This window comes from Gossypium arboreum, chromosome 1 (assembly GCF_025698485.1).
Source record: "Gossypium arboreum isolate Shixiya-1 chromosome 1, ASM2569848v2, whole genome shotgun sequence".
In the NCBI taxonomy this organism is placed as follows: domain Eukaryota; kingdom Viridiplantae; phylum Streptophyta; class Magnoliopsida; order Malvales; family Malvaceae; genus Gossypium; species Gossypium arboreum.
This window is the reverse complement of record NC_069070.1, coordinates 94664388-94682729: the sequence shown is the minus strand read 5'-3', so window position 1 is coordinate 94682729 and position 18342 is coordinate 94664388. Positions and strand designations below refer to the sequence as shown.

Here is an 18342-nt window from a genome sequence, read left to right as displayed (position 1 = left end):
GTGTATTCGCCATGAAGCAATTTGAATTGAGAATAAGTCTGTTTAAATGAATGTTTTGATTTTTGATAAGTTTTAATTATTTGTGATGCTTAAAACTTACTAAGCTTTGAAAGCTTACTTCGTTTATTCGTTCTCTTTTATAGATTGTTGATTCCAGTTACCTGTTCGGAAAGGGAATCGTCAGCTACTCGTCACACTATCTGTCATTTTGGGGTACTACTATATTTTGAAGCTAGTATGGCATGTATGGAATAGACTTAAGCGAATGATATTTTGAGATGTACTTATATATAAGCCATGTGAATATGGCTACTTTTGAATGTCGATACAAGTTTGAATTTCGATCTTTAACTGAGTTTGGCGATGTATATTTTTATTTTATTTTTTTATTGTGTATGTTTTTAAAATATTAAATTTTGAATTAGTAACTCTTCATAACCCACCTCGGCGACGGACACGGGTTATAGGGGTGTTACACATCTCGCTCATGGAATCAAAGATTTGATCAAGTGATCCACACTTTTGGATTTGAGAAAAACATTGACAAACCTTGTGTTTATAAAAATATTAATGATGAAAAAGTGGTCTTTCTTGTTCTATGTGTCCATGACATTCTACTAATTGAAAATGATGTAGGGACATTGTTATTTGTTAAACTATGGTTAACCCAACAGTTTAGCATGAATGACTTGGGAGAAGCTAACTTTGTTCTAGGTATTCGAATCCTTAGGAACTGAAAGAACAAAAAAGCTTCATATATAGACAGGATATTGGAACGTCATGCAATGGTAAATTCAAATAAAGGAATTCAACCATTTGTATCGAGTTTTCATCTCTCTTTGGAAGACTCTCCTGAGACAACAGAAGAAAGAGAATATATGAGAAAAGTTCCTTATGCTTCGATAGTGAGAAGTGTCAAGTATGCTATTTTATGTGAACTTTGAAATATTTAATTCACAGTAAGGTTGGTGAGTCAATTTTAGGCAAATTCTAGTCCAAGATATTGGCAAGTAGTTATCATATACTCAACTATTTATGAAGAATGAGAGATTATATGCTTGTGTATTTAAGAAAAGATTGTACTCCTATCAATTATACCTATTTTGGCTTCCAAAGTATAGATATTCGAGGAATCAACATTGGGTTGTGTCTTTGTCCACGGTAGTGGGTCCATAGTATGGAGAAGTGTCAAGCAAATTTGTACTGCTGACTCCACTATAGAAGCTAATTTGCCATAATTTGATACATCAAATTAGGCTTTTCATTACACTTGAAGAGATTATTCTCGAGCAAATTGGTTGTATTTTTTGAGTTCTTATTTAGTTTTATCTTTTCTATTGAATAAGTAATTATGTGTGATTTATGCCATTTTTAAGACCTGAGTTGGCCAAATTCACCATAGGGAACGTAATAAGTTGATTTAGTGTTGTAGGGAATCGATGGTGGCCCAGATGTGAAGAAAGCATCACCAAGAAGGGTGGTATCACAATATTGAAGCATGGAAACCGTGATACCCCTGAAAATGTTGAAACAAGAAAAATTGAGGCTATCTATAGTGGTATCATGATACCAACCATAGGTATCATGATACTGAGACACCCAAGGACCCCCACTTCAAGATTGTCATAGGTTTTGTGATACCGAAGCCTGGGTATTGTAATGTCCTTGTTGAGCAGAGACAAAATATTACTGCAGTGCTAGTCTTTATCCAACCTTAACACAAATCAAAATTATATGTTGAGGGCATTTTTTGCCACTAAAATTAGATTATAATAAGTTATAAAGCTACCTTTTGGTTGGGAGAAAAACATACTTTTCACATTCTTCAAATTTTATCATCTTTTTAGCTTAGGGTTTAGTTACTTTTTTTTAATTTTTTAGGGTTTAGACTTTTATTTTTCTAGTTTTTGGTTAAGTAGTTAGTTAGTTAAGTTTATTGTAGCTTGGTGCTAATTGCTATTTAGTACATTAAACTTTATTTGTAATTGCACTTTAATTGTATTGTTAAAAATCTCATATTTTTTTGTTTTACTTGCTACCATTGATGCCATTTTTGTTTCCTTCAAGCTTTTGCAAGAAACTTAATTTTTTCTTCCAAACTTTTCTTTGAGTTTACTTTGATGCATATTTTCCTTAAATGTTGGATACTTACCTATTTAGAAATGAATAAGAGTAGCTAAATCCTAGGTGGTTGGTTGATGAAAATATTGTTTAGTTAATATTTGGTTTAGGTACTAAATAGCAAAATCTGGACTAAATCGAATAGACTTCAAAACTTAGGATTGACGCCTTTAAGAAAGCTTTTATATGAGCGAGAACGAGAGGAGATCTCATTGAGCACCAATTTGATATTCTCGGCTTAGTTTGGTGAGGTCAAAAGATAAAACAAAGTAATTTGTCTAACTTGGCAAAATTAAGACCGAGAGGTAAAATTAAGGCAATTTAGGAGTGCAAGAGATTTAGGTCATTAATCCAAAGGTTAATTAACAACATGAAAGTCAACCAATTATTGTCTGTTATATATTATTTAATTTTGTAATTTTTCTTGTTTCACAATTTAGTCATTGTTAGTAATTAGAAAATAAGTAGCACAATTAACCTCAATTATGGCATGTTGTAATATGACATTTAGAGAGTAGTTAGCTAGACTACTTAATTGCATAGGGATCACTTAATCCCTGTCTCCTGTGGGTTCGATCCTTGGAATACTTGGATGTTCCATTGAACATTACAAATATTAAAACTAACCTGTCACACTTGCAAATACCATATTACATTTGATTGTTTAGTGTTGATTCTCCACCCCGATGTTTACACACGGTGGTGAAAGCGGTCAAGTTGTTGCCACCGTTGCCTGGGAGTTTGTGTATGATTGAGTTATTTTTGTGTGATTGTTGTAGGCTTTTTAGGGGAATTATTGACCAAAACTAGGTCTATATATATGCCATTTCTTTTTGTTGTGTTTGTTTTTTATTTTATTTGAAAGCTATTTTTTGATTCGTTAATGTTCTTATTTGTTTGTAGGGATAGTGTATGACTGGAAACATAAAAATATACACACTTTTTCATAGTCTTTTTAACTCAAAATCAAGCAATTTCGATAAAATTCGTGTCGAAAAATAAATAATATTTATAAAATAATTAAATTTCACCCAAATTATGAACATGTTGAATTTTAATTAATTTTATATCAAATTTTGATTATTTTCGATAGATTTGCAAAAAAGGCAAAAAACGGCTCGGAGACACTGCTAGAAGCACAAAACCGAGAAGTAATTTTGAAGTATCAAGGAAAATTAATTTTTTCAACCTAAGACAGTCCAAATTATGTGTATTAATTCATAATATAATTAATTTTAATTTTAATTCAATTTAATTTGGGTTAAATAAATTATTGTTAATTAATTATGAAAAGGGGCCTAGTTGAGCTGATCCGAGAAAACCGATCCAACCGAGCACTGGGAAGCCCAAAACTGTCTCACATGCTGAACCAATCAGCTTGCTTGACTGATTATTTGGCTTGCAAAATGGCTATTGAAGACTCCTTCAAATTGCATTTAAACCCCTATACTATTTATGCGTTTCTAGATTTGCCCCAACCTTAAAATAGCATGTTTGAAATCTTCAAACATGCCACATTTGTGGCTGGCCATGGGGGGAGTCTTTGGTTGCTGATTTTGGCTATTTTTAGTAGCCTTCTCAACTTATAAATACCCCCTTGGCTACTGACTTCAAACACATCTCAACCCTTATCATCTCTTCACTTTTCTCTCATTTTTCTCTCTTCATTCCTTTCCATTGTTCTTCGTTTTCTTCCCCTATTCCCTTACCGATTTCACTTCTTGAAAAAGAGTCAATCAAAAACCATTTGGAGCAGCATTTAAGTGTTCGTAGAAGCTTTGGTTTGACAAGAACAAATGGAGAAGGAGTAGTGGAGCAAACTAGTCAAGCCACGGAGAAAACACCAGATTTGATTCTTGTTCCTTATCCTTTTAATTTTGTTGTTGTTATGATGAACATGTCTATGAATATTTGTGATGTTGATATGTTTAATTAATTAATATGGCTTAAATTGAATTCGTGTTAGGTTGATTGCATTTTGTCTACTTAATTTATTAAAATTGTGTTTGTGTTGTTATAGGCCTCGGTAAGATGTTTGATTAAGTAAAACCATGAATAAGTTATTCTTACATTGCAATTTTAAGGTAACTAATAAATTAATTATTTAAACGGATTGAAATTGTAATTAATTGACACGATACTTAATTAGTGCATGTTTAATCATCTAAGGTAGCTGAGGGTTAAATTAGCAATGGTATCTAATGATACATTAGCCTTGCATAACTTGCAAGATTATTGTGATTAAATTGTTTCAAGGTAGAAATACATTGTTACCTCACGTTATCTTTTATGTGCTTATGAGATTTTATTAATTGTTTGAATTGGCATAGAGATATGTATAAGAGATTATTTTAATTTCATAGGTATGTATGTGCATTAACAAACTTGCTTATTAGAATTTCTTTAATCGGTTGAATTGACATAGAGATATAGTCAAGAGATAAATGGATTTTGGTAGGTAAGTATGTTCATAAGTTAGCAAATTACCGAGTTGCCATGAATTTATTCGTAACAACATGAACATGAGTTTAATAATTCTAAGTTAAGAAATGCAATTAATGTAACACAATTATGTCATCTTGATTAAAATAATCTTTTGAAATTGTGCGTTGGAACTTTTATTTATTTTACTTAGCTAAAATCCTAGTTTTTAATCACCTCCTCAAATCAAAATATTTTCCTTCACCAAAGTGTTTTAAATTAATTTCATAAATAATTTTTTTCCACAGTCCCTGTGGGTACGATAACTCGACATTTACTTGTCACTTTATTACTAGTTGTGATTGTGTACACTTGCACATTTCCGTCGTTACATGTTTTTGGAGTCGTTGCCGGGGACTGTTTTTAAAAGTTATTATTTGTGAATTTTTTATGTTTGCATGTTGGTTTATTTTTAAAACTTAATTAGTTTTTTTGTGTTTATTTCAGGAGTTTATGAGTATTGACTGAATTATCTATTTACTCCCCATAGACCCTGAGATAGAAAGAACTTTTCGACAGCGAAGAAGACAAGCAAGTTAGAGAAGGACCGAAGAGATGAACTTCAAAAATCTGAATCAAGGAAACGGTGCAAACCCTGTTCAAAATCCTATCCTTATCACTGATGGCAGGGATAGAACTCTAAGATATTATTCCATACCAGCGTTTCATGATCTTAATTCGGGTATTAAGAGACGAAATCTAGGCACAACAGTTTGAGCTAAAGCCAGTAATGTTCAGATGCTTCAGACAGTGGGCCAATTTAGTGGAATGCCTACTGAAGATCCTCACCAGCACTTAAGACTATTCATGGAGGTGAGCGATTATTTCAAGTTAGCCAGAATACCTGAAAATGCACTACAATTGAAGCTGTTCCCATATTCGCTAAAGGACAGAGCTTGAGCCTGGTTGAACTCATTGCATCCAAATTCAATTTCCATATGACAAGAGTTAGCAGAAAGATTCCTCATGAAGTATTTCCCGCATAGCAAGAATGCTAAGTTGAGGAACGAGATCACCGCTTTCCAACAAATGGATGATGAGTCCTTGTATGAGGCATGTGAAAGGTATAAAGAATTATTATGGAAGTGCCCTCATCACGGGCTCCCACATTACATCCAACTTGAGACATTTTATAATGGTCTCAATGCTCACACGAGGATGGTAGTGGACATTTTTGCTAATGGTGCTCTCTTTTCTATGTCTTACAATGAGGCTTATGAAATCATCAAGAGGATTGCCAGTAACAATTATCAATGGCTAACCAATCGAGCAATGTCAGGAAGATCGGTCGCTGGAATACATGAAGTAGACGCTCTTACTTCACTCGCATCTCAGGTATCCTCAATATCCTCAATGCTTAAAAATTTTACCACTAATGGGTTTAATAGTTTTGCAGTATAGCCACAGAATCAATTTGAAAATGTAGCCTATGTTTATTGTGGGGAAGGACATCTGTTCGAAGAATGTCCATCGAACCCAGAATCTGTGTATTACATAGGTAACCAGAACCAAAACCAAGTAAGGCAAGGATTACAATCCGATTCCTATAACCCATCATGGCAAAACCACCCTAATTTCTCCTGGAATAACCAAGGGGCTGGACCTAGTAACAAATACGCCTAACCTAGACCAACCCAGCCTTCTATTTTTACCCAACAAGTTTAGAAACAACCTTAAGCTGAACCATCCAATGGCTTAGAAAACTTGTTGAAGGCATACATAGACAAGAATGATGCCTTAATCCAAATCCAAGTAGCTACATTGAAAAACCTGGCAAACAAAATGGGCCAGCTTGCAACTGAACCTAGAAACCGACCACAAGGTGCTTTACTTAGTGATACAGAGAATCCAAGGAACCTAGGGAAGGAGTACTATAAAGCATTGACATTGAGGAGTGGAAAGACATTAGAGCCCAACACAATCGAAGTTGAAGAGCAGCAAACTGATGCTCAAGACCTACAGGAAGTTCAACAAAGTGTTGAAATTTCAGTTTCACCAGAACCAGAATCTAGAAAATTCGATGAGGTAACTTCTGAACTAGCTAATTCTGATAAACTAACAACTTCCTTAGATGCAGAATTGCCACAGAAGATGAATTAACTAGTTCTAGTAAAGAAGCTTCCACCACCCTACCCTCAAAGACTTTAGAAGTAGAAACAGGAAGTTTAACTCAAGAAGTTCCTAGACGTACTCAAGCTACTTTATGTCAACATCACATTGGTTGAAGCACTTGAACAAATGCCGAACTACGTCAAATTCATGAAGGATATCCTTTTTAAAAAAATGAAGACTTGGAGAATTTGAGACGGTAGCCCTTACAAAGGAATGTAATTTCCTGACAAAGGAAGCAGAAGCAGGAAGTTTAATTTAATGTTTTCAAGTCTATGCGATTTCTTGACACAATTGATGATTGTTCTGTAGTGTCTGATTTAGAGGAATTAATCATGGAAAAGGAACTCAACTATGTTGAGGACCCATTGGAACAAATTTTGACATCAGACCCTTCAAATGATGAAGAGGAAGATGAATACTTAGCTTTGCTAGAAGCTAATCAAAGGGGATTTAATTTGTAATCTCGTTTTGAATCTTTGAAGTTAGAGAATAGGGATTATGCCCAACCAAAAGTGTCAATCAAGAAGCCACCTAAATTAGAACTGAAGGTACTTCCCTCACATTTAAAATATGTTTATTTAGGTAACGCTTCTACTTTGCCTATGATTGTTTCAACACAATTAACAGTTGAGCAAGAAGAGAAACTCATCTTAGTATTGAAATAATTCAAGGAGGCTATTGGATGGACCATAGTTGATATTCACAGTATTAGTCCATCTGTATGCATGCACAAGATCATCTTGGAAGATGTTGAAAAAGGGATGATTGATGCACAACAAAGACTGAACCTCATCATGAAGGACATGGTAAAGAAAAAAGTTATTAAGTGATTAGATGCGGGTATAATTTACCCCATCTCAGATAGTTCATGGGTAAGTCTCGTGCAGTGCGCGCCAAAGAAAGGAGGTTTTACGGTTATTAAAAATGAGAATAACAAGTTGATATCGACTAGAATGGTTACTGGATGGAGAATTTGCATCGATTACCAGAAGTTGAACAAGGTGACTAGGAAAGATCACTTTGCTTTGTATTTTTTGGACCAGACGCTGGATAGACTAACGGGTGAGGCTATTACTATTTTCTCGATGGATACTCAGGGTATAACCAGATTACAGTAGCACCAGAAGATCAACACAAGACAACATTCACCTGCCTGTACAGTACGTTTGCATTTAGATGCATGCCATCTGGTTTATGTAATGCACCTGCTACATTTCAAAGATGTATGATGTCTACTTTTACTGACATGGTTGAGAAATACTTAGAGTCTTTATGGATGATTTTTCAGTATTTGGAGATACAGATGATAGTTGTGTAGCTAATCTAGCCAAGGTATTAAGGTGATGCAAAGAAACAAACCTCGTACTCAACTGGGAAAAGTGCCATTTCATGGTACGAGAAGGTATTCTTCCAGGGCATCAGATAACGAGACATGGAATCGAGGTAGATAAAGCAAAGGTAGACGTTATTGATAAACTCCCACCTCCAACATCTCTAAAGAGTGTTAGGAGCTTTTTGGGCCACGCCAGTTTCTATCAAAGATTTATTAAGGACTTCTACAAAATTGCTATAACCTTATGCAAATTATTGTAGAAGGCCATGACGTTCAAATTTGGTGAGGAGTACTTAAGAGCTTTTAAAGATTTGAAAAGTCGGTTAGTTTTGGCACCCATAATTGTCACACTAGATTGGGATTTGTCATTTGAATTGATGTGTGATGCAAGTGACTTCGAGATAGGAGCTATCATGGGCCAGCGAAGGAACAAAGTTTTTCATCCTATCTACTACGTAAGTCAGACTCTGACAGGAGCTCAACTGAATTATAAGGTAACAGAGAAAGAGTTTCTTACTATTGTGTTTGCTTTTGACAAGTTTTAATCTTATCTTATACGTACCAAAGTGACTATCTATACAAACCACTAGGAAATTAAGTATTTACTTGCCAAGAAAGATGCTAAGCTGAGATTGATCCGATGGGTACTTCTACTTTAAGAGTTCGACCTAGAAATTCAAGATTGAAAGGGAGTAGAAAACCAAGTAGCAAACCACTTGTCCAGATTAGAGCCACAAGAAGAGAATTCTCGACTTATACCCATTTAAGAGACATTTCCAGATGAACACATACAAAAGGTAAATCATGTCCATAATACCCCTTGGTTTGCTGATATTGCTAACTATTTAGCTTGTGGTTTGATGCCGATTGATAAGACGTATCTTCAAAAGAAAAAGTTTCTTCACGATATGAAGTCTATTTCTAGGAAGAACCATACTTGTTTAAAAAGTATGTAGATCAAATGATCAGGAGATGCGTGGCAGAAGATGTAGTACATAAGCTTCTATATCATTGCCACTCAGCTCCAAGTGTGGGACACTTCGGAGGTACACGTACTGCGGCCAAAGTATTGCAAGCCAGATTCTTTTGGCAACACTATTTAAAGAAGCGTATGCTTACTTAATGAGCTGTGATTGATGTCAAAGGGTTGGAAACGCCACAAACAGAAATGAGATGCCTCGAAAAAACATCATTGAGTAGAATTATTCAATGTTTGGGGTATTTACTTTCTCGGTCCTTTCCCTCCGTCTTTTGGTCACAAGTACATATTGGTAGCAATAGACTACATGTGTAAGTGGGTTGAGGCTCAGGCATATCCGGCGAACGATGCTAAGGTTGTGATGAAGTTTTTACATAAGCATGTGTTCACAAGCTTTGGTACCCCAAGAGCCATCATCAATGATGAAGGGTCCCATTTTGTGAACAAGTGGTTGAAATGGTTACTCGACAAGCATGGAGTGAAGCACAAGGTTTCCATAGCTTACCACCCGCGGAAAAATAGGCAAACTGAAATGGCAAATAAAGAGATCAAAGGCATATTCGAGAAGGTAGTTTTCTCAAACAGACGAGATTGGTCCAAAAGATTGGACGATGCTCTATGGGCCTACAGGATAGACAAGACACCTTTAGAGATGTCACCCTATAGGTTGGTCTTTGGGAAAGCTTGTCATCTGCCCTTGGAGATAGAGCACAAATTTTACTAGGCTCTCCAACAACTTAACTTGGATCTTAATCTTGCTAAAGAGAAACAAATGCTCCAACTCAATGAGTTAGAAGAGTTCCGAATGTTCTCATACGAGAATGCCAAATTACTCAAGAAAAGACTTAAGAGATGGCATGAAAAACACATTTGGGTTCGAGAATTTGAAGCAGGTCAGCAAGTCGTTATTCAATTCCAGATTAAGGTTCTTTCTAGGTAAGCTAAAATCATGTTGGTCTGATCCATTTACATTTCACCAAGTTTATCCATATGGAGTTGTCGAACTTCAAAGTAAGGGAGGTAATTTTCGAGTCAATGCTCAGCATTTAAAACATTACAAGGGAGATAAAATTGAATAGAATCAAATCTCGTTCATTTTATCAGATATTTAATTTTTCTTGTTTTTATTTTTTTAAGAAATGATTTAAGGTATATTTTCGAGATTAGTATGTTTAAATAAATTCTGTCTAGGAGATTGGAGCTTAAGCGGGACTGCTAGTGACCCCTCCAATCTTTCTGAGAATTGATTTTAACATAATCTTCCGAGAAATTATTCCCTAAATGGCAAAATAAATGTTTAAGTTTTCAAATAAAATGGTCAATTTTGATACAAGTTTTAAATTGCAACTCAATTTCAAATTTTCTTTAAGTCTAGGTACTTAATTGAACTATTTTCAAAATTTGGTTTCTCTTTTGGTAAATAATAAAAATTAGATGTCTCTTCTTGTAAATATTTTCAAAAGGCGTCTAGAATAAATGTTTTTAATTTAATTTAATAAATAAGATGATAATCATTAATATATAATTATATCTATTATAATATATATTAATTATTATCAACTTTGCATAAATTAGGATTAGTTTAAATTTGATCATATTTTATTTAAGAAGTATTTATTTTAATAAATTAATAGCAAATAATAAATTAATATGCATTATATTAATCATTAATTTTGTTAAGTCTATGTAGATTTAGAACTTGGAATAGCTTAATTATTAATTTGTTCTAAGAATTCTAATTAAACTCCTACTCCTTTCACTATAAAATTCACCCACCTTTGCCTTTTTTTTGCACTCATCCCTCCATCAATCATTGCATCCAAAACCCACCAAGTACCAAATCACTTAGTTCCGAACTCTCTAGCCATAACACCACCTAGCTCCCCACATTACCCTCACGCCTAGCAGCTGACCCTTTCGACCAGCAGCTCACACATGCACAAAGTAGCCCCCACGCACAACGTTGTGCAACAGCCTGCTCCTTCTCATCGTACTTGCCGCACATCTAGCTCCAGTAGCTCATCAGGCCTACTCGATGCACCTGCTTGCTGCCCACTTCCCCGCATCTATGTGGGACACACATGCCCTACTGCTTGTGTAAGGATCCACCCGATAGTGCCGCCTGCTGCATGCGCATCTGCTCTCACTGCGCATTGGTACTTGCACCAACACCCTTGCCTATCGCACCACACCATCAGAACACCCTACAACTATCCTTAAACCAACCTTTTTTGCTTTATATTTATTTGATTTGAGTTCTTAATTTTTATAAAAAAGTGGTAAGAAAAATTTTTCTCCTAAATTTTATTTTATTAATTATTTAATTTTCCAATTTATTGAATTATTAATATTTTATACTACTTAAATTTTTGAGAAAATATTTTTTTCCATCTTATGTTCAGGTTAATCATGCTTTGCAAGAGAACTCGTGGATCTGCCCAAATTGACGAATCACAAATTAAATTTCACTGTGAAGATGCCAATGTGAGATAGTAAAGCGTTTTTAAGAATCAACAGATGCACCCAGAAATAGGCTTCACGCTGAAAGAAAGCAACTATATTGATTTCATGGCGCGTATTTGACAAATTGCTGAAGCTCTCAATTGGGAGTTATTTTCTGAGAAAAGACCTAGTCCAGATGAGGAGTTAGTTCATGAATTTTACTCAAATTTGACCTCAAGTGAATTGATGGATGTTTTTGTTCGTGAAATTAAGGTACGAATAACCTTAAACGCTATTAATGAATTATTTGAATTACCTGATTTCGAAGACGATGAATATTCTTCCTTGATGAGCAATATGAGTTTGAAAATCTACAAGAAATTCTGAAGGAACTTACAGTTCCAGGTTCTAAGTGGACTGTGTCAAAGCAAGGAATTCACATTTGTCGCAGAGAATATTTGACACCACTAGCAAATGTATGGTACTATTTCATTCGATTCAGCATTATGCCCATTTCACATGGGAATACAATTTCATTAGAGTGAATGGTCTTATTATAATTGATTTTAACTAGAAAGACCATTGATGTGGGAAAATCATCCTGAGCGAAATGCAAAATTGTGCCGCAAGACGTTCTTGTAAATGTAAAGAAGACAAGTTATAGCCAGGGTACAATCACAGATTGGGACCTCTACCGAATAGCTAGAGACCCTGTTCTACAACAATGAGTTGAAGAGATGAGTTGAAGAGAGCGAGGATCTTGAAGATGAAGAAGATACCATAAAGATCGAACCAATGTAGTCAGCTGAAATCCCTGATAAGGCAGAACCAATATAACCAGTAACCGAACCTAACATTGCAACTTCAGTATTCAGAACTCAATCGCCTCTCTCAAATCTTCAAGATGAGCTATCAAAATTGATGGACATCATGCAACATATGCAGTGGCAGCAAAAAGCTTACTGGAGATATTCAAAAATATGGGATGACTCAATAAGAAGCGCTCTTACAAAAATATACAATGACCCGTTTATTTTTGTGCTTGAGTTTCTAGATTTGATATTTGAACCATGGAGTCCACTATCGAAGAGGAAGTGAAGCGATTCATGCAAAAACAAAGACGATAGAGCAAAAGATGAGTCGAATTCGAAAGGATATGCAAATAAATAAAAAGGGAGGATCATAACTTTATTTTATTTCCGTTCTTAGGTTATTTAATAGGATTAGGTTTTATTAGGATTTTTTATTTTCACATAATAAAACAAGAGGTGGAAATCATAAATAAAAATGAACAAGTTGCAAAGTACAAAGTGTGGCAATAGATATATACATGTCTAGGATTGGATCTAGAGAGAGCTTGGTACTTAATGTAACACCCCTCACCCGTATTCAACGCTGGAATAGGGGTACGGAGCATTATTGAACATATTATACAATTACACAAACATTTCACGTACATTTTCAAATTTCATATAATCATCAATCAATAACATTCATATTGTCCTTAATACGAGCCTACGGGGCTCAAAACATGCATTCGGGGAAGGGGGGTTCGGGACTAAATCGATAACTTTAGAAACTTTTCGAATACTTAGAAAACTTTTCGAAAATACAAGGGATACACACTCGTGTTGCCCAGCCGTGTGTCTTATAGGCCGTGTGGACATTCAAAATGGAATCACATGGCCATGTTCCAGCCCGTGTCTGACCCTGTGTAACTCTCTGACTTGGGTCACACAGCCAACACATACGTCCGTGTGGCTAGCCCTTGTGCCCCAAAATGGCCACACACGCCCGTGTACCAGGTCGTGTGCTAGGCCATGCCAATCCTGTAGGATATACTGACTTAAAGCTACACAGCCAATCATACGCCCATGTGCTAGGCCATGTGGAGCATACTGACTTGGTTTTTAATTCAACACTAAGCGACACATGGTCGTGTAACTTGACCGTGTATCACACACAACTGAGACACGCACCCATGTGGACAATAATAGGCTATTTACCAAGCCATTTTGCCACCCAAAATTTGTATACACCTATACCAAACCAAATAGCACCAAAACATAGCATATATAGGCATTCAAACCATCTAAATCAAGCCTAAATCATGCCAACTCAATTCCATTATCCATAATATACACAAGTCACAAAATGGGTCATTACATTATACCTAATTCACATATACAATTCAACTAAGTCAACATTTTCAAACATGCATCATTATGCTTAAATTTACAAACATATATTTTCTCTAATATCAACCATTTGACAACCACAATACCTACTAACAATAAGCATCACAAAGCCAACCTCAATCACAAAACATAAGCCTTATGCACACATATATATATACACAACCAAACTAACCAAATTAAGCTAACCTTCATGGCTATATACAAGACCAAACTTTAAACATTTACAAGCCAATTCTAATAGCTAAATTTATCATCAACTTATATACCAAAGTGACCAAATTTTCTATACATTCTATATATTCCAAAAACATAGATTCAAAAGTACCAAAACGATAGCTTGATAGTGTGATGAAGTCTCCGACAATCCTCGAATTCGAGCTAGCTTTGAAATAACTATAAAGCACAGTAAAATAAACAGAGTAAGCTTTATAGCTTAGTAAGTTCATATGATTAATAAGTACAATTTTCCAATCCATTTACAATTTAAAGAACATAAGTAAATGTAAGTAAAACATTCAACCCAACAATTTGCACATTTCCATAATTCTATGTATCATGTATAAATTCATCACTTTCACTTACTTTTCATATGAACTTATCAATTATCACTTACTTGCCAAACTTTTTTGCTAGTATTAGAACTAATCTGTATCATTGCTTACATCCTCGTGCCATTGTCTTTTCTTGTTGAAACATTCAGAATAATACTGGATACTTGGGAATCTCACACCAAAGTGCCACACACATAGCCAATCTATGTCAATCTCATATCACATATATGATCACTCTTGAGCTATCAATGGCCTGCTCACACAAGCAGTCAGTCAAGACGTAGCTACACAGTGCTGCTCACACAAGCTGTCAACTAACTACAACACATGGCAGTATACTCAGCCACCAGTAGGACGTACAGGGCCAGCGCATGGATCATATAATCATAGTAACCCCAAATGACATGTCACTAGTATCTTCTCTATTCCTAAGGTTCAACCGGGATTCTCATTGTGTCAATGCTTTGTCGATAGGTTCCGCAGTGTCGTAATATCACAATTATAATATTTAAGCATATAAATACATATAATATTAAGCTTATTAATCATACAAACTTACCTCAATTCACAAAAACTATGAAATAGGTCGATTAGTCGAGTACTTTGTTTTCCCCCCGATCTAGATTCGAATTTCACTTTTCTTGATCTATATGTAATCAAATTTAGCTTATTTAATTATCATTCTATTCAATTTAATCCAAAAACACTCATTAAAGCATATTTACACTTTTTCCCCAAGTATTTTATAATTTTTACAATTTAGTCCTTATTTAAAAAAAAACAAAAATTAATGCAAGTTGATACCAACTCATGCTAGCCGGATTTTCATAGTATACATATCAGCCCATAAGTTTCATTTATTTCACAATTTACCCACAAGCGTTCCACATTTCTCAATTTAATCCTTAATTTACATTTTCTCTAAAAATCACTTAACAAAACTTGTGTAACTATCATCAAACATTCATAATCTATCATCAATCATTAAAATACATGCTTATTCATGAATGGAAACATCCTAAATATTTAACAATTTTGAAAAATAGTCCCTGGGCTAGGTAAACTAAGCTGCAACGATCTCAAAAACATAGAAAACATTAAAAACCGAGCAATAAAACACTTACATGCATGGATAGCTATGGTTGAATGCTTCAAACACTTTCCATGGTATTTTAAAGGTTAATTTTCAGTGGTTAAACACTTAGGAAGATGACCATTTGTTTCTTTATTATTTTAGTAACATATATTTACCAATTTACTATATTAATCTTGAATATTAACCTTTAAAATTCATCTAACCATGCATATAAATGTTCACTCAATTAAACAATGGTCTATTTACCACTTAAGGACCTTCAATTTAATAAACCATAGCTATTAGATACCTTTAGCTAATAGAACTAAAGTTTTGCACTTTACGCAATTTAGTCCTTTTTTATCGAATTAAACACTCAAACGACAAAATTTCTGAACGAACCTTTCACACAAACACACTATCATGCTATAAACATTAAAACAATAATAAAATAATTATTTTGACTACGGATTTATGGTCCCAAAATGTGACAGCCCTAAATTGACCCTAGTCGAAAAGTGGTTTCGGGACCACTAAAGCGAGTCATAAAAAAATAATTAACTGTCCTAGTTGATGCTCATTATATGTACTTATGCATGTGTGAAAATTTCATGTTTGAATTTTGTTAATTGTAAGTGAATTTTAGTAAATAGGACTTATGTGAGAAAATTTAGAAATGTGCTAGGCAAATGTAAAGTGGCCTATTAATGCATGTTCTGAAATGGTGGGTTTGCATGTCAAATTGCCCAATATTTGAGCTAGTGGCCGCCATGCTATGAGTGGAAACATGTCACAAACATGTTATGTTAGTGATGTATGTTAGGAACAATAAAATAAGGAGTATGGGTAATAAAGAAATGGAAAAAGGAAAGAATGTGTGTGATTGTTTCTCCCTCCCCATTGCCGTGAATGTAAGAAAGAAAACAAAAAAAAAGTGTCTATCTTTTTACATCTCTCTTGGCGAATGTTCTAAGGAAGAAAGAAAAACAAGTTGTGTTCTTTGGTTCTTCTTGGCGAATTGAAAGGAAGAAGAAGGAGTGAAGCAATCGGTCATCTTAGGTCACTATTAAGGTAAGGAAGTTTGTACTAGCTCTTGAAATTTTAGTTGATATTGAGTGAGATATCAAGTGATTTTTGTAAACCATGTTGAAATTTTGATTTTTGGGGTGAGTATGGTTTTCGGCTATAAAAGATTAATAAGGGTGATGGTTGTGTTTCATGCTAAACTTAGATGAATAAAGGTAGTTTGCTTACATCTTGATATCTATGAGTTCCTTTCTTGGTTCTACCATAGACCCACGAAGTATATGTTTATTTGGTATTGAGTAAGGTTTTTGACTATGGTAGTTAATAATGGTGAGTTTTGTTTTTTCATGTTAAAGTTAGGTGAATGATGATGATGGATGAGTGTTTGAACCATAAAAAGAATTCTGCTACCTTGTTATGAACTAGGGCCGAATGTGAGTTGGTTGTGGTTGAATATTGCATGCTTGGTAGAATGGTGGATGAAAGTGCCGAATGTGGTCTTTGGTTTGGCATGAAGTGATAAATAAAGGTTTAAAAGATAGCTTAAGTTAATTGATACTCACTAATGAGTTCGAATGGAAGCTTTGATAAGTGTGAAATGAGTGGCCGAGAGAGAGAATTATGGACTATTGCCGAATGTATGTTGGATTGATAGAGTCTCCAAATTGATTTTATGTGTGTATGCATGACTGAATATAATCGGCCACATGAGTAAAGAAATGGGTTATTTGATATGTGGTAAAAGTTAAGTGTTAAACGAAATGGAAATGAAATCATATTGGAATATGTATACTCGACCACATGAATGAGTACATAGGTTGATGTCTTTGTTCGGCCATAGGTAAACATATTGATGGCTTTATCTTGACTTAGAAAATTCGGCTAAGGTGAATATTGGCTAATGTGTTGAGTTGATTCATGATTTCATATGTATGTGACTTTAGTGTCTAATGTATATATATGGGCTAAGTACCTTGAGTTCCTCTTTTGATGCTCAAATGATTAAATCAATTTATTTGTTAAATTAAGCTCAAGAGCAAAGGGGAACTAGATCTGATAAAGGGAAGGAAAAAGTGATTGAATAGCCGTTGAAGCCGTTCGACAACATCCGAGGTAAGTTTTTTAGTAATAGAACTTAGATTATGATTTGATTAGATCATGTTTTAAGCAAATCAAAATCATGCTCTTTGTATGTGGCTATTGAGCCTAAATTGCAAGTGTGATAAGTGTCTTGTGTTTGAGCTATGGTAATGAAAATGAAATACGGATGTGTCATGATTTATTGATATATGTGCTTAGTTATTCGAATGATATCCGGGCTAAGTCCCGAAGGCTTTTGTGCTAAGTAACCATATCCGGACTAAGATCCGAAGGCATTTGTGCGAGTTACTAAATTCGGGTTAAGTCCCGAAGGCATTTGTGCGAGTTACTATAACCGGGCTATGTCCCGAAGGCATTTGAACGAGTAGCTATATCCGGTTAAATTCTGAAGGTACGTGATTCGGGAATGAGCAATCTTGCTGTAAAATTTTAGTTAATACGCTAGTAAACTCCCAACAATAAGGTATGTTTCGTATGTGCATTGGAATAGTTGATTCCCTTCGAATAATATTCGCTCAGTCGAGTAATGAGCTTCCGGTATTTGGCAAAGATGATCCCTTATGTATGAATATAGGGGTTGGAATGTGAAGTAGGAATGATTTGAGAATATGTATATATGGAATTATCCGTTTAGTTATATGAATGCTATACTTCTGATTTGCTTAAATTCTTTGCTCAAAACTTACTAAGCATTTAATGCTTACTCCGTTTCTTTGATTTTCTCTTTTATAGATTTTGGTTCTTCAGCTATCGGACTCGGGATTTTGAAGTCGAAGTCGCCCACACTATCAAAGCTCCTTTTTGGTATACTTTTGGTTGAACTTTGAAATGGCATGTATAGGACCACCCTTTTGTTGTTGGTCATGAACCTTCTTGGTTTTGTGTAAATTTGGATAGCCATGCGAAAATGGCTTAAATATACT

The 18342-nt window shown here is 34.8% G+C and overlaps 1 non-coding gene across 1 annotated transcript; it reads right to left on the bottom strand.

The window, feature by feature from the left end:
• Window positions 1-5598: 5598 nt before the first annotated feature.
• LOC128282094 (small nucleolar RNA R71) lies at window positions 5599-5705 on the bottom strand. The gene has a single exon (XR_008272369.1). It is a non-coding gene; the product is annotated as a small nucleolar RNA R71 (small nucleolar RNA).
• Between the last annotated feature and the right edge of the window lie 12637 nt (window positions 5706-18342).